Source organism: Macrobrachium rosenbergii, chromosome 25 (genome assembly GCF_040412425.1).
Source record: "Macrobrachium rosenbergii isolate ZJJX-2024 chromosome 25, ASM4041242v1, whole genome shotgun sequence".
Classification (NCBI taxonomy): Eukaryota; Metazoa; Arthropoda; class Malacostraca; order Decapoda; family Palaemonidae; genus Macrobrachium; species Macrobrachium rosenbergii.
This window is the reverse complement of record NC_089765.1, coordinates 42443101-42457708: the sequence shown is the minus strand read 5'-3', so window position 1 is coordinate 42457708 and position 14608 is coordinate 42443101. Positions and strand designations below refer to the sequence as shown.

The window sequence follows — 14608 nt, the reverse complement described above, 5'->3', positions numbered from 1 at the left end:
ATTGTTGACGTTTGAGATAAAGACAGTTTAAAGACTAGGAACTACTCAAGTTGGTGGGAATTTAATATTCATGACACAATTATAATATTTTACATTTGACCACAAGAAAAAATTGCTGTTATCAGACCGAAGTGAACTAGACCCCTCATATGGTTGTTGCTTTTTTGGACATTATTAAAAAGCCTGTGAGTATCAGACATAAAAATGAAAAAGAAATTGGTCTTGTGAGAGCTTCAGTAGTCCCTATGGCTTCAAGGCGCTTGTATACAGACTCCGAGGCATTGAAACCTAGGGTATCAATTGTACAAACTTGATTGTAATTATTGTGTGCCTAAGTTCTTCGCAAGGGTGTTTGTCTCATATCACAAACTTGACAGAAGTTTCTCGTATTCGTCGATTTAGATGTGGGTTTCATGGAAGTCCGAATGTAAGCACACTAAATTCTTGAAATTAAAGACGTGTACCCTTTTTGTATAATGCATATGTGTCTGTATATTTTTATTTTCCATCGTTTGTTTGAGACTTCAAGACAGCATAATTCTCTCTCTCTCTCTCTCTCTCTCTCTCTCTCTCTCTCTCTCTCTCTCTCTCTCTCTCTCTCTCTCTCTCTCTCTCCTTCCTTTGTTGCGTGTAGATGTTTAAATTCCTATATTTATGCTGCATAACATCTGGTCATTCTTAGAATGGCATGCTTGCTAGATAAGTTCATGTGATTAGACATTTTCATCTTTTAATTAGATTTCGTCTGTACCCCTCGCCAGTCCTCCCCTCAGTTAACTTTATAAATGTGTGTGGCACAGATCTTGAATATTACAAAGAAAAATTAAGTTAATTTTACTCTACTGTTTCCATTACTTTATGGTCTGGATTGTTAATCATGACGTATAGTACAGGATAAAAATTAGAGAAGATTGATTAATTCTAGCGCAGAACCGGTTGTGGTAAATATGCTATAATGTGGATTGTCAATAGTTTTAAGTTATCATTTACTACGCTATTGTACATACCTGTGCCTTTTATATATTAGATAGAATCGTAAATGAACCATAGAAAACTTCCAGCATTGGCTGCTTCAAACATCTGCAGAGAATACTTCACGGTAAGTTAAGATTTACAATCCAGCCCAACAAAAAAGCATATATATCTAGTTTGAACTTCCGAAGTTCCATCAATCCACTACACGATTAGTAAGATCATTCCATAATTTATTTTCCATAATTAGGTTGCAATAGGAATAAAACTGAACGTTACAAAAAAAAAAAGACACGGCTGTCAAAATGAACTCTATATGTATAGTACTTTTTGATGAATGATACAGTGTGGGATGATCAGAACTGATAAAAATCTCATACAGCATGCGCAGTGAGGTTAATTGAACGACAGTGCTAAAGGTAATGCTTAGATATGGGATAAGAGATTTGGGCGGGTGATCAAGTGTCCAAGTCCCCTAACTATCCCCCCATAATTTTCACCTTGTGCTTATTATAGATAAATCTCTATTAAGAGATTAAGCAACTACAGGTCTTTACTCCGAAGTTAGGATCGTTACCAATAGTAGTATCATCTTCATAAGTAGCAAGATTGTTTTCAAGGCCTAACACGTACTGTTTGTGTGTAACATAAAAGTTAATGGGGAAGGAACACTACTGTAGTGCCCATTAACAACTCTCTGCCGTCCTAGCTAAAGTAGGAAAATTTCTGGTCATCATATATTAGATTAATTACTTTTTCAATAGCATTTAATTACTTCGTTACATTTATGAATTTATTATTTATATGAACCAAAGAGGAATGTTCATTATTCAGCTACTGTGCTGTATCGAATAGTCTTACAATTCAAAATTTCCTTTTTGTGTATATATTTTTGTCACGTTTTTTCTTCATTTCACATCTGTGGAATCTTGCTAAGAAAGTTAGCGATCTCTTGGGGTTTTTTACTTATATTTCTGTAGATTATTAACACATTAAAATTTCGCATTGAAACCCTACATTTTCCTTAAAAAGAATCAAAAGTTTTCTGTCTTTGCACTATTTTCTTATTCCCGCCAAAGAAATCTATTTTGCGTTGAGAAGTTTCGGGATCTGGCCGAGAGCGACATAGCTGGAATTTGGTCAAGGTCAGACAGTGACAGTTGCCTAGGGGAGTAAAAAATATTCTAGGGTCCTCATTTTAAAAGCAGCTGTAATTATAAATACAGTTGCTCTGTAAATGGTTCGTATGTATGTGTGTATATATATATTTATATATACATGACATATATAGATATATATATTTATATATACATATGTATATATATATATATATATATATATATATATATATATGTATATATATATATATATATATATATATATATATATATATATATATATGTATGTATATATATTATGTATATGAATATATGTGTGTGGTAGGCGGGTTTGGGCGAAGCCATGTGTGCGTGTTGGTAAAGAATAACAACTCAAATTATTAAACAATTAACTTTTGTCGGAATCTGAGCAGCAGGGGTGGCGTTGCCTCTATTATGAGACGGCATCTAGAATTCAAAGTGTATTTAAATATGTACAAACATATATATATATATATATATATATATATATATATATATATATATATATATATATTGTAAAATTTGTGTATGAAAATACCAGACAAGCGTTTGTGGAAGTATAAAAAGAAGGCCAAAATAAGCGAGAGAGCCAGACAGACATGATGGTTGTTTTCCTCAATATATTCCATCCTCAGTAATAAGGGGGATGTGGCAGACGGATTTTATTTAACAGATAAAACTTCAATTGAAGGGAATTGTGACGTCTTTGGCATGCAGACTTTTAAGCCCCGCTATGCAATATACATGTGTGTGTGTGCGTGTATGTGTCTGTACACGTCTAGGCATACAAACCCGTGGGGGATTGCATACGGGTATATTCACTGCAATATAGATTGTAGCCAGTGACTAGGGAAGGTCGTCTAGTGCGTGTGTGCGTATGAGAGACAGAGAGAAAGAAAGAAAGAAAAAAAAGAATGACACCCTAGCGAAAGTTCACCTTTGCCGTTCCCTGTATAGGGTAACTTATGAACGGGGCCATTTTCCTAAATTGTACCCATACAGTGAAAAGACAGGGGAGAGCTTGAGAAGGGACATTTCGTACCCTACATCCTCGTTAACATTCGACAAACTTTTTCCTTTGCAAAAAGCGGAGTGACATGGGTAACATATTCTACCCTGATATTCTTTACATACATCAGTCCATTCCCATACCAGTGCTCGCTGTCGTCATCCGTCCGTCTCCCTAACCAGTGGCCTTTACCCATAATCTCTTGCGGCACAGTCGATGTTTCTGTCATTCTCTTCAAGCATGAAGGATTTTAGTTTTTTTCTTTAAGTGTTCCCTTCAGTCGAATTTCCCCAAGATGAACTGAGGAAGTGGTTTGGTTTTGTAGGTCTTTCGCCTCAAATTCCTGTTGGTTTGTCTCCAGTAGCAAATTTTCCTGTCGTTGACCGAGTTTCCTGCCAGTTTTCAGCCTCGTTGCTGTTTGACCAATGAGAGACAGAGCGAGCATCTTTGCATAATAAACAAGTTTATTTTTTTATTCTTTTTTATTTGATTTGATTTATTTTACTTTATTATAATTTTTTTTTTTTGCATATTTGAATGTTCTTCCCTCGTGAAGTATTGAACGGTATAGTAACTCTTTTGGGTCCTGCATATATGGAGGCTTATTCTCTTATATAAATGGTCGAAGCAGAGCCTTCGTTTGTATTGTTATGAAGTAAAGTTATTTATGAGCTTTTTCAGTCTATAAATGTCTTTTCATGACAACTGTCATGTGACTCAGGCACTCACTGGACTGTTTTTGATAATGTTCATAATACTACATTGGAATAGAGTAATGGAAGACAATTTTTTGGTACCATTTTGTCTGAGGGCAACGCAACGACGTCGTAAAATGAAAATGTTCCTTAACAAAGAGCAGCGCTGTGTATCTGCTCATGCAAGCATAAAGTGTCTGCACAAATATGCTTGTCTGTGGGTTTACTCTAATGCATCAACGTGACTAGGTAAATTACTAACAACTTCGTGACTATGCTTCTAATTTAGCCCGTGTTAGAGAACTTCGTGCTGTAATAGTATAATTTATTTATGAAATTTAGTCAAGACGCGATTGTCCCAGTTTTTAACGAATGCGTGCGAAAACGGTATTACCCGAGTTCATCAAATTTCGCTTAATCGTTTCCATTCAAGGTCTACGAGTAATGTTTAATTCGTTTTGTACGCAGTTAACTCTGCAGACCGGCTCATAACATAGTTCCCTGTTGATGCGAATTTTTCGATCTCGTGTGACCTTTAAAGTTCTCCGGCTGATTGGGCCTGAAATATTTATTTCCCAATTTATCCCAGTTCATCGCTGACATTCAAATAAAATTAGGAAAAAGCGTATCCGTAAATGCCTCAAATTTATTCTGCGTGGCCTCACATGACATTGCTTTTTGTTTTTGCGCTCTCTCTCTCTCTCTCTCATTATATATATAAATATATATATATATATATATATATATATATATATATATATATATATATATATATATATATATATATATATATCTATATATATATATATATATATATATATATATATATATATATATATATATATATATATATATATATATATATATATATATGAAATCCCATGCGTGCAGCATGTATTTCTTTCTGACAGGAGAGTAACTCCAAATTCTTTTGCTTCGTTTTTTTTTAGTATTCTGTAAAAGAAAACAGTGGAGATGGCTTCGTCTGTCCGTCTGCACTTTTTCTATCCTCATTCATATCACAAACACCACTGAGGCTAGAGGGCTGCAAATTGTTATGTTGATCATCCATCTTCCAATCATCAAACATACCAAATTGCGGCCCCTAGCCTCAGTAGTTTTTATTTTATTTAAGGTTAAAGTTAGCCATGATCGTGCGTCTGGGAACGCTATAGAACAGGCCTCGACCGGCCGTGGCTAAAAGCATGGGCCGCGGCTCATACAGCATTATACGCTTTACAGAAAACTCGATTGCGCCGAAGAAACTTCAGCGCATTTTTTACCTGTTTTTCTAGATTTCAACTGACTCACCAAACAGTTACCCTTTTGAAGAAGCCCCTCTGCATACCTACAACTCTTTTCCTCACATCTCTGTTAATTGAACTCCCTTGGTCCTTCACACCGTGTTTGGAATACTTTTGCTTATTTGCGTCAAATCTGTGGTATTTGGTTGCTGTGAGTACCAAAGTTTTACTAGCATTGTCTCATGAAAAGCTGTCTTCGCAGTGACAGTAAGTCAGTAAATGTATCAGTGATGCAAGTCAGGTACTCGAGAAACGTTATTACAGCATTTTTAGTACTGTTTTAATTAGCCTTTATATAACATGCTTAACACATGTATATATATATATATATATATATATATATATATATATATATATATATATAATATATATATATATATATATATATATATATATATATATATATATATATATATATATATATATATATATATATATATATATATATTATACACGCACACACAAACGAAAGAGAATTTGAACAACTGTAATTAGGAGAAGCCACTTTGCCGTCATACGCTAACTGATATAACTATTTAGCATTGTCTCTGACTGTAATAGTTGATGAAGAAGCTGTGCTCTACGGATTAGCATTCTGTGTATTTTCTTGCCTATGGATGTGAAACGTCTCTAGTGATTAGGAAAGTTTCAGTTAATGGTAAATTTTCGCTTATTGCTGGTTAAGAGTGATAACGCAGTGTAGGGCTGCTTTTGATGGGGAGGTGAGGGTCTTCCTTGATTGAGGATTTAAGTGAGCGTTTCATATTTGTAATTGCCTGAAGGCACCTCTCCTTAGAAAAGGTGGCATTTGGTTAATAAAAAAAAATGAAAATAGAAGCAAAAACAGAGTAAATACCCACTTGTTTAGAACGAAAATAAGGCAAGAAATTTATGAATATGCCACATGAGGGCAAATAGATACGCAAACCATCAAGTAGTTTTAAAATAAACAGATATAAGAAATGGATTAAAGGTATAAAAAATAAATTACAGATATAAGAAATAGATTAAAGGATAAAAATATAAGGTGCTAATACTTATATCATGTTTAGCAAAATTACACTTACATTGTATAATAAAGAATGGTGAGGTGTAAGGTTATATCTTCTATTATCAATAAGAAAAGCAGACGGCTAGTCAAGTGAGTAGTAGTAAACTGAAGAGGGAAGAAGAATATCAAGAAAATTATTAGTGAGTGAAGGTTGGTCTTCGAAAAATGTAATCTTTTGAGTAGCAAAATGATTCAGGAGTAAATGCTGAAAAGAGAGATTGAAGGAAAGTTTATAGGGAGCTATATTCTTTAAGATATTAAACATTCAGCGATAAATAAAGGAAAAGGTGAGAAATGGCCATATGTATGAGAAAGTAAAAGTTGCATGACGTCAGAATAAGGGGACAAGAACGCGTGAGATATAATGTATCACACCCACAGTTCTCACACTTGAAGTTTCTGCGCAGCAGCTAAAGTTGAGTAGTTGCATAGTATGTAAGTTTTGTATGCATATATATATATATATATATATATATATATATATATATATATATATATATATATATATATATATATATATATATATATATATATATATATAATGTTCAGTCGTCATTTTACCCAACGTGGGAAATTATTTGAGAATCTCTCAAAAATTTATTTTCCTATTCTACGTACGTCTTAATCTATGTGAATTCTCAGTCATATTTACTCAACAGAAAGTATAATCATGACATAATGCGATTTAATATTTGAATGGTAAAGGTGTTCTTAGAACCCATCTATGACTTTTTATTATTCGTGGATGTAAAACTAAGAAATTTCGTTTGAATATTATTATTAAAGTCTTTGTGTATTACATTGAAACTTCCAAGAGAAAAGAATACAGTGATAAAATTAAACGTGTTACTTGAATTTTAATGAATAAACTTTGAAGAGACAACCATTGCATATTTTAAAAACAAGAGTTGTTCCGTATGCAGTGGATCAATCAGTAAAATCTGTTTGGTGGTAAGCTGTACGGAATTCTCATTTTTCTCTTCCCATTATTTGAGTCATAATATGTTTAGGGGATATATTTCTTATCGACTAAAGTTTTCATCGAGTTCATGAAAAAAGGCACAAAACAAAAAGATTTCCATGTTATAGTAATAAGTGATGACCTTCATTTTAAATTAGCTCTCTGGATATGCACATTCGTTCAGCGTTACAGATTTCTTCAATAAATAATGTATGCCAAATACCCTGTGCACTTCTGTAGTCATGCAAATTTATGTCTTTAACTGGAAATCATTATACTCGAAAGTTAAGTGTGTCAGTTTATAGCCCATTAACATTTCATATAGGATCATTGATTTACAACAGTTATAGCACTCTATGAGAAGCTTTGATGGTAGTCGTTTAGTAGATTCAGTCTCTTCACAGGAGCAAGTTTTAAATGAGTTGATAGAATTAAAATATTTTCTTTACCGCTTGTGTGTATTCTTTCAAAGACAAGGTTCTGCGATGAAACGGAGTTTGACAAGTTAAAACCATCTTGAACCCAATGCGGGCTCTAGTTTTGACTAGTTGCAACTAGTTCTAACAGAATTCAGATTTTTTTTATTCAACAATAAGTGTACATGCATAAATATTTGATTTATATATGCAGTGAGTACAAACAGGACGCACCGAAAGACTCAGTATTGTAAGAAATAGCTCTCTCTCTCTCTCTCTCTCTCTCTCTCTCTCTCTCTCTCTCTCTCTCTCTCTCTCTCTCTCTCCTGTCATAAAGTGGTTGACTGACAAATTGAGTTAAATACATTGCTAGACGTGAAGAGACACTCGCACAGTACGTTTTGATGTTATGTGTTTGGTTACGTAGCAACTGCTGATCTCTGTCGCGCAGGGGTTTATTCCTTGCAGTTTTGTTTATTTTTTGAAGATCAGATTGCTTATTGCTGAATTTAGAATTTATACTCAAACGTGTATTGAATGCTTGTCTTCGCCAAGGTTCTGTTTTATGGGTTTAACAAGAATTTGTCCGTGCAGTCGAAAGAATTGTGTTGGGTGTATAAAGCGAGTATTTTCAAAATTTTATCAGCATGACTGAGGTGATTTGGGGGTTTCTTAAGAATTAGCATTTAAATGCAACAGAATTTTTTTTTTTTGATGGCCATCCCGAAGTAATTTATGAAGTATGCAGGTTGGCTAGAATTCGAAAATAAAATTATGAAAAGAGAAGCCATACAGTTTGCTTTGACGAGTGGCATAATGCACTCCATTTCTAACGGACCATTATATTTAGATGCTTTTGCAGAAATGGGGCTAGAAAATATAATATTCAGTATTATATATATATATATATATATATATATATATATATATATATATATATATATTATATATATATATACACACATACATACATACCTGTATATGTGTGTGTGCGCGCGCGCCCATAGAAGTTGAAAATGGAATATTGGATGACTGCTTTTTGTAGAAGTTACAGAATTAATGGTGATAATGAAGAAAAGTTGCAGAGACCGGTGAAAGAGTGAGAAATTGGAAGTGAACATTGACAAAAGTGACGTTGCAAGGGTAAATGGACCTTAGATATATAGGGTAATGAATGTAAGCATAGATAATGGAAAATGCAAGTTTCAGGTTTATAGAAGCATATTAGATTAAGTTTAATGGAAAATCCTAGGATGAGAGAAGAGGTAATACACAGAATAGGTGAACTATGGAAGGTAAAAGTCTGTGCCAGGGTACGCAAGAAACTTATGGAAGCAAAATTTTGAATGATTGAAGAGATCGATGAGTAGTCTCCTCCTTTTAGAAGTGAAATGTACATGATCAATGAAAATGGATGAAAAGAGAGGAGTCTGTTGAGATGAATTAGTATTTCTTTTGTATTTGTAGCAGGGCTAACAAGGGAAGATGGACGAAGATATGAAAAAAAAAAATTTGTTTGACTGTTTTGAGGCAATTATATCCAGTAAGCTCGAGGTTGCGTGCAAGCAAGCGCTTTGGTGAAGTATGTATGTTTATTAAAGGGCTGATGGTATGGAATATGACTTAACTACTAAACAAGCTGTTCACACTTGATTAAACAGAGTTAAGTATATGAGTGTGGGAGTAACTATTTTCTTTGTTTTTGTTTAATGATTTCTTAGGAAAATCATATGTATATATATTATATATATATATATATATATATATATATATATATATATATATATATATATATATATATATAATATATATATATATATATATATACGGTACTGTATATAAATATATGTATATGTTATGTATGTGTCTGTACCTATAACATTTAAGATGCTTGGTTACCAACGAGATTAACTGTGTTGAATTACAGGTGAAATTGGAATGATATGGGCAGGTTCTACTGAAATTCAGTGTGTCTCATTCGACCTAACTAATTAATTGATGTGGTAGATCAGGGTTCCTAAAGTAAATGAGAATTGAGAGAGTTGTGGAAATTTAATTGGAAATGAGCGTGATTGTTGGAAATGCGTAGTATTTGGAGCAAGGGTAGGAGTTTGTTAGAGTATAGTTTAGTTTTGATTAAAGATTAAGTTGGTGGATTTAATGGTGAGAAGAGTGGCTGGAGATACTTCTTAATAGTTAGTTAAAGCAAAAGTTAAGACAGACTTTCATATATGAAAAGAAGCAACACAGATGCCTCTAAAAGTAATTAAAACGAATACTGCTGCTCATAAGTATTGTACTTCTTTGTACAACTGCCCTGATGGTAGAGGAATTAATGGCTGAAATAAGTGTCTTAATAATATATATATGGAGCGTCACAGCAGAGACTTTTGTCTCTTCATTCAGAACATTCAGAACTTTGTCCTTAAAGTTAAGAAAAATGTTGGAAATTGGAAAGTTGTCACAAACGGATAGACTCGACTAGAGCTTAAGCATTTAGTGAGAATTAATGAGAAAGATTATGCCAAAAAATTACACCCACACACACAGGTATATATATATATATAATATATATATATATATATATATATATATATATATATATATATATATATATATATATATTTTATTTATTATATGTGTATTCGCAAACTTGTGTGCATTTCTAGCTTGGTATTTTTGCCTCATAATTTCATTCAGTATTCGTGAGGTGCGCAACAGAATATTCATCCATAAATTGGAATATTTTTCCTCGTCGAACTTTTTCTCTCGTAATGGCAAGCTTATCTTTTTAGAAAAATGAGTGAGCTACATTTAACACGAGAGACCAGGGCGCTCCACATCCAACCGGTATTTTTTAGAGCTGTTTTGAGAATGTTGAAAGCCTGTTGTTCATCGTAGAAGTAGCAGAGGGACGAGGAGGGTCGAGATGTCTCTTCATCAATGCACCCCCGTGTAGCAAAGCAAACACAAAAGAAGTAGGGGCCTTCCCAACCCAATCAACCCTCCCATACCTACTCACAAACCTCCTCGTGATCCCGTCCCTATTTAAGAACTCGTTTCTTTTTGGTTTTAGCAATTATTAGCCCTTCTGAAAGCCTGGGAGAAAAATCTTCGTACGTGATGCGACGTTGTTAGGTGGTTATAAGCGGCCGTACTCGGTAACCGAAAACGTAAGAGCCTTATCCCATCTGGGGATTTGGAGGTCACCGGCATGTTGCTATATAAGTCTTCTCTGATATCTAAGAAGTGAGAAGGTGGCGTTAATATCATTCTTATTTGTTTTATTATAATTTAATTGATGAGTTTTTAAAAGTATTTTTATTAGACTTTTATGTTGATGCTGTAAAATTAGTTATCCTCCCCTCACGCATTTTTACCATACCCTGTTTTATCTAACCCTTCTTTTGCCTAATTGAACTCGTCAGACTGTCATTATTATAAGTGTAATTAGGTAAAAAATAATAAAATCGCAAATTTTAAATGTTCTTGGTCGGGACATGTAAAATAACCAAAATTCACAATGATCGAATTTCGCCCCCAACCCCTTCTGTATATAAGTTATGAAAATTCTGAATTTATAGATTAAATTTCTTGCCCCTCCGACTGCAACTTCTAAGATTTCCATTTGTCATCTTCTCTCTTTTGATCTGACACACACACACACACACACACACACACACATATATATATATATATATATATATATATATATATATATATATATATATATATATATATATATATATATATATATACTGTATATATATAAATTCATTGTCAGATTCTTTCTTAGCTGTCAGATCTGCTACATAAGGTTGGTGAATAAAATTTCATAGCATTTATCTGCTGTATATCCATAAACAGAATATTTAACAATGAATGTCGCAACTCTGGATGTACTGCATCATTCACCTTGTTTTCCATGCATGTTCATGCTTCTGAAATAGTATGGTGGCTTTGTTTATTTTTTCTTGGTGGGGGAAGATCCTTTGAATGTGAGCCTGAGTACTTTCTTTAGTTCAGTTTTAACAAAGAAATGTCATTATGTAACCTGTATCTGATATCCCTTTTAAATTCTTTAAAATATTCGAAAAGTTGACAAATGAACCCACAGACTATTACTGGAGTAAAAGTTAAATATTAGCATATTTTGGAGGCAGCCTACGACTTATTTAGCTAGGCTGCGTTTGAAAAACATCGTTGTGTTCTTAGGTACCGCATGAACATATAAGTTTGGGTTTTTATACTTGAAAAACAGGAAGTTCTCGTAGGCTTTTCTATTCCTATCTTATTAGTTACTGAGAGTATGCCCACTTTTGCTTTACTGTATGAAAATTGGTAAGCTCATGTATTAGCAAGAGTCTGTAATTGTTACTGCGTCGAGGAATATAAAAACGGATTGTTTTACATAGTGCGTGTGTGTAGGCTTCATCTGTATTTCATATGGCTCAGATTTTCTTTAGGGTTAAGCGGTTGTTTCCTTTGGCTCCAAGCAACAAGATAGGACCTTATATGATAATTCTCTCTGCTTAGGTTTACTTGTTATTTTCCATCTTGCAGTTTGCTTTGATATCAAAAACATTTCGTAAGTTAAAGTGTTTCTCAATACCCAAACATCAGTGTGTGTGTGTGTGGTTTAAGTCTGATTTTTTGTAATGTTACTCGTAATCTTAGGAAACAGCTCTAAATATAGCGCTAAGTGTTCCAGAAAGTTTATTTTGTACAGCAGGTATTATTCAAGACTTTCTCATGATTGTGTTTGTATGTGGCCTAACAGTGGCGTCTGATTACCCATCAAAGAGGTTGATTCTTCCTATACTGCGTTATTCCCAAGCCAAGTAACAAAAGTGTCCTAAGCCTCCCAGATGCTACAGAGGTGTTCATCCGTCACTGTCCCAGTTGTAATCTCCTGTCTGGCATCGGGAGCGTCGCCCTGTTCCCAGACATCGCAGAGACAGTCTCCTACCACTTTCGCTACCCTATTTATATAACAATAATGTTTTTGCTTGTATATCGCTTACACCACCCTTCTCCCGCTTCTAGACTAGCATGCCCTCGTATTTCACTTATGTTTTTCCAGGCCGGTTTTGAGGTCCACTGATGATGCACTCCCGGGCACCAATTCAAACACACACACACACACACACACACACACACACACACACACTCACTCTCTCGCAATATAGAAATTTATTCCTATGGTGACTGGTGAAGGAAGAAAAATACGTCGACGAGGTTCTGTTACTCCTCTCCCCTGCTGCCGAATCAAAGGGAAAGAATGCTTAAGAAATTACAACGACGAAAATTGAATCAGCTGATGGTCAGTATGCTTAATGCTGCAAGCGAATATTTCTTTTTGAGCGTTTGCCAATCGAGTCTGCAAATGTGGTTAGAGTAAGCGAACAAGAATAAACCATAGAAGACAATCTAGTGAGCCCAATTTACTTCCAAGTGATGGGTGATTCGCATTATATTATATATATATATATATATATATATATATATATATATATATATATATATGTGTGTGTGTGTGTGTGTGTGTGTGTGTGTGTGTATGTATGTGTATGTATGTTATGTGTGTGTCTTTAATTTTCACCTTTCATGTGGTTGTCTACGTAAACATTTGTCACGTGCAGTTTGGTGACTTATTGTGATATATATATATATATATATATATATATATATATATATATATATATATATATATATTATATTATATATATATATATATATATATATATATATATATATATATATATATATATATATATATATATTCACCCAAGGTTTTTGTAGATGGTGGTGATATCTTCTTTTTTTATAATTCCTTTCCTCCTTGCAATTGTCATTATTACTTTTGTAAGTAGGCTGGGTTAAGTTATTTAAGAGCAAGTTTTCGCATATTTTCCAAGTCGTCGGTAACGATTACTGTATTTCCTGTATTAAAGCACATAGATACGAATATGATATTCTGTTTTAAGTGTCCATGATTTAAAAAAAGTACAAAACAGGAAAAGAAAAAGATGTAACGAAATTCTAGTCGGCTGTAAAACCCGCCATCATCGTTTGTAAATGGTCAAGAGTTCTTGTCTTCAAGTGCCTCCATGGAGAAGAAAAGGAAGGCTGGTCTCTCTCTCTCTCTCTCTGTCTCTGTGTGTGTGTGTGTGTGTGCGCGCAGTTCATTCACCCCGAGGAGTCTTCATGAGGTGGATTATTTAGATAAGAATTTTGTGGCGGGGCAACTGTTGTGGTCCTTGACATGAGACACTCACAAGGGAGTGAGAGGGAGACAGAGACTGAAAGAAATAGAATGGAAACCATGACATAAGAATCGGGAGAAGAGGGTTAGTAGCACCAGTGTTATGTCTGCCGAGACTATTACCAGAATCACCATTGTATTTCTCAGAACTGAGCTCATCCACCTTGACAGCAGTGGTTTAGAGATGGGAGACAGTTGTGGGCTGGTGTAAAATAGCACAGCTAGTCATCGAAGCTGCCTGTTGGCGGTGTTGGTGATTCATAGACAAAGAGACATCGTCATGTGAATAAGCTTCCCATCGCTAACGAAGGTATGTAGGGTCCAACGAATAGACGACTTAGGAGTAACGAAGAGCTTTTAAGAGCCAGTTATTCGTCATAAAGAAACTAATGCCGCTTGTTGGTAGTCCACCTATCACCATATGAATTTGTGAACATCCTAGGTCTTATCTTGTCTGAAAGTAGAATTATGTCGTTCTTTTTAGATAAATGATGGCCTCATCTGGAGAAGATGAAATTCGATTTTTATTTTTGTTTACCTGAACACAGAAGAATGTCGATTTCTGAAGGGTTCTGGTGCAGTTGTAGATTTTATTGTTTCCTTTCGTTATCTCTTATCAAAAATTACTTCCTCCCTTCATGAAAACTGTTGGCATTTGACCAATTACGGCTTTAAACGTTTTAAGTAACATTGACTATTTTTAGGAGATTCAATTTGTTTTTGGTCCATGTCGCACGTTAGAAATATACAGTCGTGATTAGATGGATTTGGATGTTTAATCCAAGTAGGTGTGTAT

At 34.2% G+C, this 14608-nt stretch overlaps 1 protein-coding gene across 2 annotated transcripts in view; it reads right to left on the bottom strand.

The window, feature by feature from the left end:
• myo (myoglianin) overlaps positions 1-14608 on the bottom strand; it is an 87475-nt gene that overhangs the window by 25515 nt on the left and 47352 nt on the right. The gene's annotated exons all lie outside the window — the stretch shown is intronic.